Genomic DNA, 14,662 nt, shown 5'->3' with positions numbered 1-14,662 from the left:
TCAAAACAGTACCATAAATGTAGACAATCATTATCAGTTACAATAAAAAAGTTTATAAAATGAGGACCTTAGGGTGGGCCCTGATTCAATTTAACTGATGTATCCATGAAAGAGGAGATAAGGATACAAATGTGCACACAGAGAAACAGCCATGTGAGGACACAAGGAGAAGGCAGCCACTCACAACCCCAGGAGAGAGGCCTTGGAGGAAACCCACCTTGCCCACACCTTGATCTTGGACTTCACCCTCCTTCATCAACTGGAAGCTGCTGATCCTGAATACTTTCCAAATGCTAGATGGTACAGAGGTGAGGGGACAGCACAGACCTCAGGGTGAAATGTTGGGGAGAGAAAACACTGCCATTTTCTATCCCCAACAGACACCGGTGCCAGCCTTTATTGGTGTTTTGTATTCCCCTTTCCTGTGGATAGTGTAATTTTAAAATTTTTATTTACATAGAAGATAACATAAAACAAAAGTAAACATTAAAATTAAAAAAAAGAGGAAAACTCAAATAATAGTGTTTGGGGAGGGTGACAGTGAAGGCGGGAGGGTCACATAACAATGGAGGTGGAGTCTTTTGACTCCATCAATGTCCTGTTGTGTTTGTGTATCAGAATCTATAGTAGCAATTGTCAGGTTACGTGTTTTTGTCCTTGCCTGCTCCTTAAGTGCCAGAGGGGATTATTCTAAACTGGGTGAGGAACAGGTAGAAAAGTGTAAGTGAGACAAACTTCCCTGCCATTTGCCACAGTGGCAGGGCAGAACTCATCATGAGTGCCTCTAACTCTCTGATGTCCAAAAAGTTTAACTCTGTAGGTAATTTTTATTGGCTGCCAATTTAGAAGCATCTGCCTTCATGCTCCTGTCTAGAATGGTAACATCTCTCTGCCAGTAGCTGATAAAATCCCCAACATCCCATAGTCCTGTTTTCCAGTTAAGATTCATGGGGACTATGTGGGCAGATTTACATAGTTCAATTCTTCCAGCAGCCAAGGAATACTTGATATTGTTTTCATTTGAAGCCTCTGAGAGAGGGAGTCAGCCTCCACATAGAGGTGCCCCTTAAAATTTTTGAAACATAGTCTCCCTGACACCACTACTTATACTGATTTGAAAGTCATTGATGAGCTTGCTACAAAGCTCCTGTAAAACTTAATCCTGACACATCAAGGGCTTGGGACTTCCCAGCTTGATATTCCAATTTTGAAGTGAGTAAATTTGAGTTCTCCAAGACATCAGAATGCCACATAGCATATAACATATTTTAAAAGAAAATTGGACTGCCACAGGAACTTCTTAGCTGTAATAGAAAAATTAGGTTCTTTGGTGAAAATTTTATGCTCCTTGATATGGTTTGCTTGTGTTTCCACCCATATCTCATCTTGAGTTTTAGCTCCTGTAATTCCCAAGTTTTGTAGGAGGGGTCCAGTAGGAGATAATTGAATCATGGGGTCACATTTCCCTATAGTGTTCTGGTGGTAATAAATAAGTGTCACGAGATCTGATGGTTTTATAAGGAGAAACCATTTTTCACTTTACTTTACTCTCATTCTCTCTTCTCTAGTCTGCCACCATGTGAGGTATGCATTTCACCTTCTGCCATAATTGTGAGGCCTCCCTGGCACGTAAAACTGTAGGTCCTTTAAACCTCTTTCTTTTGCAAATTGCCCAGTCTCAGGTATGTCTTTATTAGCAGGATTAAAATGAACCAATACATCCCACTCCACTGTTTAAAGCAAAACTCCTGGCTCTATGGGGTCTTCAATTTACCGAATGTTTTCTAGATGCTTGCCCCTAATTCTCTGATGAGTCAAGAAACCTGCCACCTTAAGGTGCTTACTGGGTGGCTGTGGATGTCTAACCTCAGCGCCAGCCACACAGAACCTGAAGCAGGGGTGGTTGCTCCTCTTAATGGTAAGAGCTCAGGGTTTCGGAGCATTGGCCATGTTCTAACTGTTTAATCTTCCACATTGAAACTAAAGGCTATTTGGTAAAGGACATCCTTTATTTGGCTTCAAATCAGAAAGAATTTTAGCTGCTGATTTGTCAGGTAATTCATTTAGGAGTTCATGGAAAGTGTCTCTTCTCTGAAAATACTAATCACAATTAAGCCAGAAACCAAGCCTGAATCCATGCGTAATGCATAGGTCACCACTGCATGCCAGACCTGTGCTTCTTACTGAAAGTTGACCTGTTTGTCTCATGGTTTAGAAGGCGACAGACCATTCCTGGCATGATAATTGCATTGGTCTTTGGCCCACTTCCTGAGGTATTGATCATGTCTCACCTTTAGCATAATAGTCAGCTGACTCCAGCCACACCGTGTGTCCCTTGAACCTCATTCATGTAACCTTTAGGGTTTTGAGGCCACTTGCATTGTAATCAAATTATTATATCTGTCAACATGGCAAACTGTTTGATTTTACTTCCTTTTTTCTCTGGGTCCACACATGTTGGCTAGGTAATTTGTTGATTGAATGTGACTTTTCCCTTAGCACCCAAAAATCTTTTTCTTGACTAACTCCAAGATGAAGAGAATATCACTGAGGTCCATAGGCATCCATTTTCAAACTTTGAGATTTCTCACTGAGCATTCCTGGACAAGATGTATCTTTCATTTAGTTAACTGCAACCCCAGGCAAATCTGGTTTTTACATTTTCTCAATGACAGTCCAGCCCAAAGAGGGATTGTGGTGCTCAACTTAGTTATAGTGAATTTTTATATAGAAGTTCTTGTGTCTATATCACCTCACTCCACTAGAAAAAAATGAAATGACTAGAAAACAGTATGGGTGAGTAGACTAGAAAAAATGACTACTTAAAGTTATAGGTACTGGAATAGGACACAAAAATTCTGTGGATGTAGAGGGAGGACAAAAACCCAAAACCTAAAAATGAACAAATTAGATGCCAGAAACTACAGAAACAGAGGGTCTTTAATAACTTTTTGTCTTTCTGAACTATCCCTGGTGAGGCCCAGAGAAGAGTTGGGGAATCCTGTTGGGCCAGCAGGAGGAATAGGAGTAGTATTAGTTAGACCAAATGGTAGAACAGGACCTGTGGGTTCAGCTTCTCCTGGGAATTCCATCTCTCTGTGATGTAGGCATGGAATCCCAGTGAACATCCTGCATCCTCAGTGGCCAGCTGTCTGAGGCCACAGTTGTTTCTGATGATCGAGGACAAGGAGACTTACCACCCCATGGCTGAGGTAAGCTGGATTCTATAGAGCATTGATTTCATTTTCTCATTCCTCTGTGAGCTGTGGTTTCTTATTTTGTTTTTCATCTTAAGACGAAATTACATTTGTCAATACTTGTGTAAAAAGATATATAAGTCTGGCAACTAGATCCTTAGATGCAGCCCTCAGTGGAAATTTTTGCCTGTTTCTCTTCTCACTTTTATTCAATTATTGGCACAGAGAGATGCCCTGATGTCTTGTCTCTCAGGAGTAATTTGAACATTGTACTTCTAGAGAAGCTGGTGGGACAGGGCAGGGCTTCGAGTGAGGATCCAAGCTTCTGTCCAAATCTACCAGTCTATCTGTGTGTGGTGGGTGGATTCAGGAAAGACCCCAGAGCTTTGGAAAAGATCATTAATAGAAAACAAAATCCCTGTAAATTAGAGTACTAGGGCACATATTAATCAGTCACTTTCAGAGACATATGCTCAGGGCTGAGCCTGTGTGGGAGAGCACAGCGCAGTGCATGCCTGGGAAAGCCTCTGACCATGTGTGAATGGTGAGATTCTGCCTCAAGGAGAAGTCCTGTATCTGACAGAACATGATGCTTCTGGGCGTGTGAGATTCAGTGCCCTTCCTCATTACAGCACCACTGAGTGAATAATTGTTTTAGATCAAGCATATGGAAGCCAACTTTATTTTGAATTTCTTAAAGACAGAAACAGAAAACATTTTTACACACTTTCAAATTAAGTAAGAGTGTCAGAAACTTCAGCAAAAAAGTCTCAGGAGGAATCTCTGGGGTCTTATTCATCCCCAGGAACCACAAAAATCTGGATACAACCTGTAAGAATTCACCTTTAAAAACTTGATTTTTACACCATATAGATTTATCTTTCATTTGATCTTTATTTTATTGTAGGTTATAATTAGCACATTAGTTTTTACCTTTATGATAGAAACATCAGATTCCTAAACTCAAAGCATTAATGATGCCAACCCAACTGTAGTTTGTACTGCCAAGTAACTTTTTGCTATGGCCTGAATTTGTGTCTACTTGTAAAAACTCATTTGTAAAAACTTAATCCCTAATATGCTAGTTTTAAAACATGGAGCCTTTTGGGAAGTGACTCACTCAGGAGGGCTTCATCTTCATAAATGTAATTAATACCCTGTAATAGAGGTTGAAGGGAGCACACTTCTCCTGGCTACCATGTGAGGTACAGCAAGAAGCACCATTTATGAGAAACAGGACCCTCACCAGATACTGAATTTGCTGGTGTTTTGATGTTGAACTTTCCAGCCTCCAGAACAGTGACCAAACATTTCTGTTGTTTGTAGATTACCGAGTCTAGTGTATTTTGTTTTAGCAGCCTGAACAAAGGCACTTTCTTATGCACTGTGGTTTATTTTTGAATTTATAGTTCCACTGAGCTATCCATATATTCATAAATCAACATGTCTCATAGGGTGGAATAGCCACTCTATTTTTTCAGAGTTTTCTCAGCTGTTCTTATTTGTGTTTTTATCTATATGAGTTTTGCAATAAAAAGCCTGCTTCCAATACCAGTTGGTATCTTTACTGGGACAAAATTAAATTTATGTATTACTTCTAAAAATTGATGATTGAGTAATATTGAGATTTTCTGCCTTAGAACATGATGTGGTTTTCCATTTGTTTATGCTGATTTTCTTATATTTCAAGGACTTTTTACGGTCTTTCTCATATGCTTTACAAATTTTTGTTAGATTTATGTATAGCTAGTTTATTTTATTTTGTCCTGTTAAAAAGTAAACTGTAGCACAATACAAATTTTAAAAGTTTTCTTGGCAGAGAATGGTGGTTTATATCTGTGATTCCAGCACTTTGAGAGGCCAAGTTGAGAAGATTACTTGAACCCAGGAGTTTGAGGCCAGCCTGGGAAACATAGTAAGACCCTGTCTCTACATAGAAATAAGAAGAAATTAGCCAGGTGTGGTGGTGCATGCCTGTAGTTGCAGCTACTCATGGGGCTAAGGTGGGAGGATGGCTTTTGCTCAGGATGTAAACCTGTACAGAGCTTTGATTCTGCGTACACATTCCACATGAGCAACAGAGCAAGAACCTGTTTCAAAAAATTTTTCTTGAGTAAGAAGAAACTTATAAAATGTGGAACACCAGAGCAGAAGAGGCTTAGCATTTCAATGGCAAAATGTCAGAAGTAAGCTTGCATTGAATAAAATGAAGTAGCAAATAATAACATTCTTTGATTTGTTGCAGTTATAAAATTGTATTTTTTGGTTTACCTTATAGACGTATATTACTATAAGCTTCTTGGGTACATCTGATAACTTAAGCTTAAGTTCTGTTTTTTTTTTTTTTCAATACAGGCATTCACAAAAAAAAAATAGCTCGCATTATGTTTTGCTTGTTTGCGAGTCAACAAGATGAGGTCACTGAGGATGTCTAACTGATTCTGTCCACTCAGGAATGTTTTGGTCTGCCCTTTAATTCACTTTAAAAATCATTTTGTAATTTTTATCTCCCATCCAATATGTAACTTGTCAATTACTTTTATACTTATGCAAACATCCTTTATGTATAATTTCTAGGCATATTACTAGTGAATGTTGATTGTTACACAGGCATACCTAGTCTTATCGCACTTTATTGTTCTTTATAGATATTGGATTTCTTACAAATTGAAGGTTTTTTGCAACCTTACATTGAGTGACTCTATTAACACTATTTTTCCAACATCATGTTTTTTTTTTGTGTATATCTGTGTCAGCCTTTTTTAGCAATATAGTACATTTTTTGTCAAGGTTTGTACCTTGTTATTATAAACGTAGGCTATTTCAGTCTTATTCTACAGTGTAGTGTAAACATGACTTTTATATGCACCGGGAAAGAAGAAAAATTTTGTGACTCACATTATTGTGATATTTATTTTATCGTACCTGTCTAGAGCAAAAGCCATATATCTCCAAGGTATATCTGTATATTTTCATTGAATTGGCTCCATTTACTGGAATGATAAATCACTGTTCTTTGACTAAAACAAGAGTTGTGGGGTGTGAAGGGTCAGGGTGAAAATAAAGCAGAAGTGAAGGTAAAAATTCCTCTAACTCACACGTGGAGTAAATAAAAATTCAGTGTGGATAAAATACAACATCATCTAAAATTGAATATTCTCAAAAACATTAATGTTTATATCATTATGTATATGAAAATTATGAAGCAGAGAACAAAACAAAATACATTTCGGTGATGAAAGATTTCATAATCACTGTAAAATGCAAGATGAAAAATATAAAATGTTACAATATGTAAAATAAATGACAATATTTATATTACATTTAATATCCTACAATACAGTATGACCAACTGAATTGTATAAAGTTTAAATTTAGAAAATTTAAAATGAGACAAATATGAGTCAGGTGAAGGATAAATAATTGTGATCAATTACATTTAACATATCTTGACTTCAATTTTATGTAAAATATTATTAGTAAACACCTTGTGTGGTGATTTCACCATAATTTTATTAAACTGTAAAAATATGTTGACATTTTCCCATGAAGAGTACTATTAAATGTTTGTGGATATTCGTGTTCCATGGATTCAGTGTGGGAGAGTGAGAGGCTACAACCTTTTTTGAATTAAAAGAGAAGAACATAATTTTATATTTATTTTGCTACAATTTAAAATATGCAAAGGCATATGAATGATTGCATCTTAATATTTGTCTGATTATATAGAAATGCCTGACTGTCATGAGACATCCAAGACATCAAATGTCTAACAGGAAATATATAATTTGTGTATAATCTTAGCCCTCTACAAAATGCAAGGTTCACTATTTTGAGTATATTGTTCATGTTCCTTTCTTATGACTGCTCAGGTTCTGTCATTTATTAACACTGTGCATCTAAAATTGTCACTGCTGGTCATCTGGAAGAATCCGAGAAGTAGCAAGTTCTTGCTCACATTCCAAGGGTGTATTCCCCTATGAATAGGGTGAGGGTGCACCTAGCCCAAGCCTCATCTGATCCACTGACAGCTCAGTTATCTCCCGCCCAGGCAAGGGGTGGGCTTCTCTATCCAGCGCTGAATCCTCAGGGCCAGGCAGTGTGACTGAAACAAGCCAGTTCTTAAGAGGGAAGACATAACCTGCCTGGGTGGCCATGGCATAGAAGGTCTGCACCTGGGCACACAGAGGCCCCCAGATCCAGGCAAGCTGAGTGAGCTTCTCCCAGGTCAGTGGAGAATGGACCTGCTGCACCAACACATGGGATGGGTTTTGATAAATGGCCTTTGACTCACCTTGGAAGTTCGCTAAGCTTTCCAAAGTGATGACTATTGAACTCCAGGGGCCTGAGACTTGTGCCACTTGCTGTGCCCAGTGCAAGCCGTGAAAGGACCTCTATGGTGGGCATCACCGGTCTCCTGGATTTCACTGCTTTGCAAAGCAGTGGAGGACTTTAGTTTCTTTTTCAACATCAAGCTGCACTCTTCTCTTGGACAGTCCCCTGCAGAGGAAGCATGTGAGTGAGAAACTCTCCAGAACAGTGCCCACAGACCCTCATTTCCACAACCTTCCATGCACCTTCAGGTGAACCTCATTTGTCTCTTCTTCTCCTTCCTGACCATCTTAGCACTTTAATGAAGTGAAGCTTAACCCCTTCTGAGTCCCCAGATATCCTCTGAGTGCCAGGATCTCCAAAATTATCTCAGTTACTAAGAAGCCTTCTTACTGCTCAACCCCAAATAAGTCTTCTGTTTGTTTGCCCTTTAGGGGGGAAAAAAGCAGGATTCTACTTGCTCTGTCTTGGCAGCTGTCTTTGGAGCTGATTTTCCTTTACTTGGAATTTCTCTCATGCGAGCTCTACTCTGGTTCTATTGATAAAATAAGAGTTTGAGTAAGCGCCTCCAATCAAACTCCCTAGAAGGCTAAGTTTATCCTGGACACACAGAAACTGAAGCTGCAACCAAAACTCTCTCCTCTGTTCTCCGGAATCCAGAATCTGTAAGGCCCTGGCTGCCAAAGAGCTCCCAGTTTTTTTGCCAGGGGAGACTGTGTTGCAGTGCTGTCTCTTTTTACCTTGAAAGAGTAAAATTTTACCTGATCTAGCAGTGCTGTTTCTGGCTTTGAGCTTAGTTTCCTCAGAATTCTTTTCATTTGGATTAGGCTTTGATCCTAGTGCAATATGCAGTTTAGGTGACTCACCTCTCCCAGGTACAGTGTCCCATAGTCTGTCTCTGACAAATATTTGTGGATCAGTCTTTCAAGTGAAGCTGTTCTGCCAGTGTCATGAGTGAATACATTTCTCAAAGTCTCCTCAGAGATCTAAGCCATTTCCCATTCCCAATTTCAAAATAAAACCCTATCAAAGACATATAGCTCAGTATCCCTGATTCCAACCCTCCTTGGAGACTTCATAGGAACAGCCCAAGGCCTTACCTGCCTTTGCATGTGCTTCTCACTGGAATGGGAGGAGGGGGTCTTGCCTTTTTTCTTTGAATGGTTTCTTCTCATCTGAGCCCTTTTTTGTAAAGGAGTTCTGTTCGAAAGAAGGCTGGTCAGTGGGGCATTGGATGTAGGAGCAGTGGCGAATCAGAGTTTTCATTTCCTTTTCCCATGTTCAAATTCAAGTGAAAGGTGCTCTCTCTCTCACGTCCAGATTCACAGTGTGAGTTACTCTGCTGGACCTGCCTTTTTATATGTCCCTTAGCTGGGCGTGGCTTACTCTTATTGGCTGTTTTCTTTTTCTGGCTCTCATTAGCACCTCAATAAGAAAAGTTTCTTGCTGTAGTTTTACTAGGGACCTAGACACAGTTAATGGGAGACATTTTCTGGGTCTTGCCATGGTGTCAAAAATAAAAACAAACAAACAAACAAACAAAAAAACAGAGCCAGGGACACAGGAATCAGAGGATAAGGGAATCATTTTATAATAATTTCCCAATTCCTACCTAGAATTATTTATGATACTGCTTATTATTCAAGATGCAGAATTCAACATACCTGTAGAAAGTAAAAAAGTTCCCTTCAAAGTTTCCCTTTTTGTTAAAGAATAATTCATAAGTGTTAGAAATAATAGTTTCTTTTAAAGACTAACTTCCTTCAAGCCTCCTTGCTTTGTGCTAATAACTCTTTGCTATGCCCTATCCTATGTAGCTGTTAGATATAAGGGTATGTGTACATTCTATGTGCTTTTACTTTAACCAAGATATTTGTTTTAGACTTCACAGCTCACAGCCTATGCCTCTTCCCTATTTTGAAATATTATTACTTTTCTAAGTTTTTTTGCAAGCAACTTCCTCTTTTCCTTTGTTCTCCCTTGCCTTTACCTATTTAGGAAAGTTTTAAGTTATTAGCCAGTCAGGTTTAGTTTAGATTGTGAGGTCCAGCTCCAGCCAATGGAGACAGGAAACAGTCGCAGGGACAAGCTGCGTAAAGGATAAAAATTGCTTTTCTCCTTTGTTCGAGTGTGCTCTCACCATTGTTCCATCCGCAAGGAGCACTCTTTCTGCAAAAAGTAAAATTGCCTTGCTGAGAAAAATTTTTGTCTGAATGCTGATTTTTCCTGTGGTACTGAGGAACAAGCATTCTGTTTCTGAATAAACATTTTATGTATAACAACACCTATATTGAAATGTGTTATACATTTTGCAAAGAAAGGGCATTATACATAGTGTTAAAATAATGTACATAGACATTATAATTTCTCAAATGCTTAGAAATGTCAAATTAAAATTATGGTTGATTGTATCAGATACATACATATATGTTAAAAAAAATGTGGAGAAAAAGTAAATACCAAATAAAATGGCCCATTCTACCTTAACATGGAGGAAGATAGTTAGATCAAATATGATAGAATCAATGTGATTAGATTAGAGCTGATGGTAATTTAGTCAGCTCATGATTCTTTTTTTTTTTTTTTTTTTTTTTTTGAGATGGAGTCTCACTCTGTTGCCCAGGCTGGAGTGCAGTGGCACGATCTGGGCTCACTGCAAGCTCCATCTCCTGGGTTCATGCCATTCTACCACCTCAGCCTCCCGAGTAGCTGGGACTACAGGTGCCTGCCACCAAGCCCGGCTAATTTTTTGTATTTTTAGTAGAGATGGGGTTTCACCATGTTAACCAGGATGGTCTCCATCTCCTGACCTCATGATCTGCCTGTCTCGGCCTCCCAAAGTGCTGGGATTACAGTCATGAGCCACTGTGCCCAGCCTCATGATTCTTGAAGTAGCAAAAAGTCTAGGTAGAGAGAGAAACTTCTCCTGTTTATCACCTTTTCTGAGTGATCCCGGGAGCTGTATTCTGTTCTATAGAATTTATTCAGTCTCCTTAGTGAAAATGGACTTGGTTCCAAACAGGTAACCCAACTGACCACAAGAAAAACAGCCTAGATCCTGAGCATTCAGCTCCTGTCTTCACACAACAGACACCACACGAGTCCCATCAAAGCCTGGTTATTTCCCAACATCTACCATTGAGACATATTCCAGAGCAGCTTCTCAAAATTGCCTAAACGAGATGGGACAAGCATGGTGGAGCTCCAGGCTCAGGACAGCTGCCTCATCCCTTCCTACTGAGAAGTCTGTATCTGCTGGTTAGGGCTCCCAAACTATAGAAGGCTTAGTGTATGTCCCAGCAAGTGTCCCCCAAAAGGACCTTCTTGTTTTTCCCTCTTCTAAGAAAAGCATGCAGGAATGAGACCTTCTGTGTTAGGGAGTACTTGCCCTCTGCTCTCCAATTATTTGGTTGACTGATGAACTGATGCCTGAGGAGGGGAAAGATTCAGGAAGAGCCTGTGCTGAGTGAGTCTGTGTTTTCCCAGGTGTGCTGTCTGTGCAAATAGCGGACCCCCAAAAAATAACAGGTGGTAGACAGACACTGCCTAACAAAATTGTCTGAATTTAAATAGGATTTAAATGAAACTTATAATATCATTATATATTGATACCATATTATCATATAAAATTTATTTGATATATAAACCATTTTGATATATTATGGTATAATATCATAAAGCAGTCATTCACACAAGAGCAGATAATATTCTTAGGTACTATTAAGTTTATATGTTAAGGTTGTTACAAAATTTAACTCAATTTTCTTATAAAATTACCTAACAAAATTTTGTATGTTATCATAATAATATATATGAATTATGCTATCACAAAATATTACGATGTCGCAATGCATATGAATTATGTCAGAATATATTGTGATGTCACAATGTAAACAAATGATTTCATAATATATTGTGATGTCACAATATATGAATTATGATGTCATGATATATGGTGATGTTATTATACATATATTGTGATGTCATGATATACTGTGACATCATAATGGACATGAATCATGATATCATAATATATCGTGATGTCATAATATATACAAATTATGCTATCATAATATATCAGATGTCATAATATCGTATTTATTTATTATATTTATGATGCTAAAACAACATAAAATTTTGTCAGGTAATTTTATAAGAAAATTCTGTGAAATTTTGTAACAACATTAACATATAAAGAAGCTTACAGTCATGGTGAAAGATGAAATAGGAGCAGGCATAAATGCTAGAAGTGGGAACAGGAAAGATGAGGGAGAGATATGCCTCACTTTTAAGCCACTAGAACTTGTGAGTACTTCTTATGACAAGGGCAGCACAGAGCCCTGAGGAATCCATCCTCATGAATCAACCACTTCCCACCAGGCCCACCTGTAACATTAGGAATTAAAATTCAATATGAGATTTGGAGGGGACATCTAAACTATATCATATGACCATTAGAAAAACAGATGAAACAGATTCACGCTTTCTACTGTCCAGATACTTTCATTCCAGAGCCAATGGCTAAATAATTGAATTCAACATTCTGTGGTTGGAAGAGAGAAGGGAGGTGTACAGGGCACTTTGGCTACATTTGTTCTGCTTCCCTTATGCTGTTGTGAGTTCTGATGTCATCTCCTGAAGGGCTATTCATGGACAGAAGAATTATTGCTATTGTGATTATTTCCATTTCTTTAAGCTTAGTAAAAATACATTTTTTAGTTTCTCATATAATATTCCTAAAAAACCCTAAAAATTTTGGTTAAATTTCTTGTTATTGTGTGTTATAAAAAGTGACAGGGAAATGGCTAAATAGATTGAAATTACACAAACTCTAGGAGTCAAGTTTCTCTTGGGCAGGATTAGGAAAGACAGAACTGGAAATATGCCCGCCTGATGCGGGCATCAGATGCATGGGGCCCACTTTCTGTTGCATCCCTGCTCAGATCCACCCCTTCTAAGGCCTCATCCAGGTCTGGCCTCACCCTAGAATCTCCTCTCACAAAACTAATTAAAGGAGACCAGAAATTTGAGAGATGGCTCCTGCTGCCTCTCCTGAGCTGGTACCCAGAATTTCCTGAAAATAAAAAGCAGATAAATGTGAGCAAATAATTATCTATTTGTGGGCCACAATTTCTTTTTCATTGAAAGCAGTGCTTCTACAGATATCCCACCAAGTAACCTTTTTTTTTTTATTTCTGCAGATCCAGTAGTTGCTCTACAAGGCACAAGAAAGTAAATATAAATACCAAAAATCCCTCTGAACAACTCACCCTTTCTTTCTCTATCCCTTTCATGTGTCTATATAGTTTTTTTCTACACATTTTATTTTTAAGGTAAATAATTTAAAAAATGAAAGAATAAATGGAAATGCTGGGCCCTTCATTTAAATCCTGGAAATTACAGAACATGTGGCACCCAACTCCCAGGGAGCTATGAGGATTCACTCACGTCACATGATGTTTCCAGCACAGTGCTCTATAACAGACTTCTAAACATATAGTACATGCTAAATATACATGGTATTAACTCATGTGTACATGTTTTCCAAATGCAGACTTACTCAAACATTGATATCTTCTCTAGCCTCTGTAAACTTTACAGAGCCAGCTGAGAATAACATATTTCTGAATGGTGATTGGTGGTTTCCACTTTGGGCCAAAAGTATTTATGTTGTGGTAAGAGTATTGGGTGTCAGGAACTCTGTGTGCTGTGCCTACTTTCTCTAGCTAGTGCCACTACAATGGATGTACTGAAAGAAACATCAGCATTAAGAGGAGACTTTTTAAAGAAATCAATTCATGGACCTCTTCCAAACCTGCAGAATCACATTACTAAGAGAGAGGCCTGGAATCGGAAATGAATTATATGTACATTGAAACTTGAGAGGCAATTCTTAGTTAAGTGTCTCTCAGCCTAGGCTTCCAATCATAATCACATGACTTCTTTAGAGAAATACCATCACTTGTGCCCTCCCCATGGATTTTGTCTGTTGATCTTGGTGGACAATACATATGATTTTAACTAGGAAGTCAAATTGTCCCTGTTTGATGATTACATACTATTATATCTAGAAAAATCTAAAGACCACCAAAAAACTTTTAGATTTCATAAAAGAATTTAATAATGTTTCAGGATATAAAAATCAATGTACAAAAATTAGTATCATTTTTATACACTAATAATGAACAAGCTGAGAACCAAATTAAAAGTCAGTTCCTTTTACAATAGCTGGAAAAAAGGTGAAATAACTAGAAATACAATTTATCATATAGGCTAAAGATATCCACAAGGAAAACTACAAAACATTGATGAAATAAACTGTACATGACACAAACAAATAAGGAAAACATCCTATGCTCATGGATTGTAAGAATTATTATCATTAAAATGACCATACTTCCCCAAATAATCTACATATTAAACACAATTCCTACCAAAATGCCAATGTTATTTATCATAGAATTAGAAAAAAATTAAATTCATATGGAATCACATACTAGAAGGCTTTAATAACCAAAACAGCACAGTACTGATATAAATAGATGCATAGATCAAAGGAACAGAATAGAGAACCTAGAAATAAAGCCACAAACCTACACAAAACTGATCTTTTACAAAGTCAGCAAAAACATACACTGGGAAAATGACGTCCTATTCAACAAATTGCGCTGGAGAAATTATATTGCCATATGCAGAGGTACAAAATGGGACCTGTCACTCTCACCATATACAAATATCAACTCAATATGGATTAAAAGACTAAAATGAAGACTTAAATGATAAAAATTCTAGAAGAAATCCTGTGATAAACTCTTCTGGACATTGCCCTGGACAAAGAATTCATGACGAAGATTTCAAAACCAGATGCAACAATAAGAAAAATAGACAAATGGAACTTAATTAAACTAAAAAGCTCCTGAAAAGGAGCTTTTAATTAACATGTGAGCAGACAACTTATGGGATAAGAAAAATGTTTGTGAACTATGCACGTGACAAAGAACTAATGTGCAAAATATACAAGGAAATCAAACAACTCAACAAGAATAAAACAAGTACCCTCATTAAAAAGTAGGCAAAGTATGGGAACAGATTTTTCAAAAAGAAGACAATGATAGCCAACAAGCACGTAAAAA

The sequence above is a fragment of the Pongo pygmaeus genome, chromosome 18 (genome assembly GCF_028885625.2).
Source record: "Pongo pygmaeus isolate AG05252 chromosome 18, NHGRI_mPonPyg2-v2.0_pri, whole genome shotgun sequence".
In the NCBI taxonomy this organism is placed as follows: Eukaryota; Metazoa; Chordata; class Mammalia; order Primates; family Hominidae; genus Pongo; species Pongo pygmaeus.
This window is presented reverse-complemented; position numbering follows the sequence as displayed.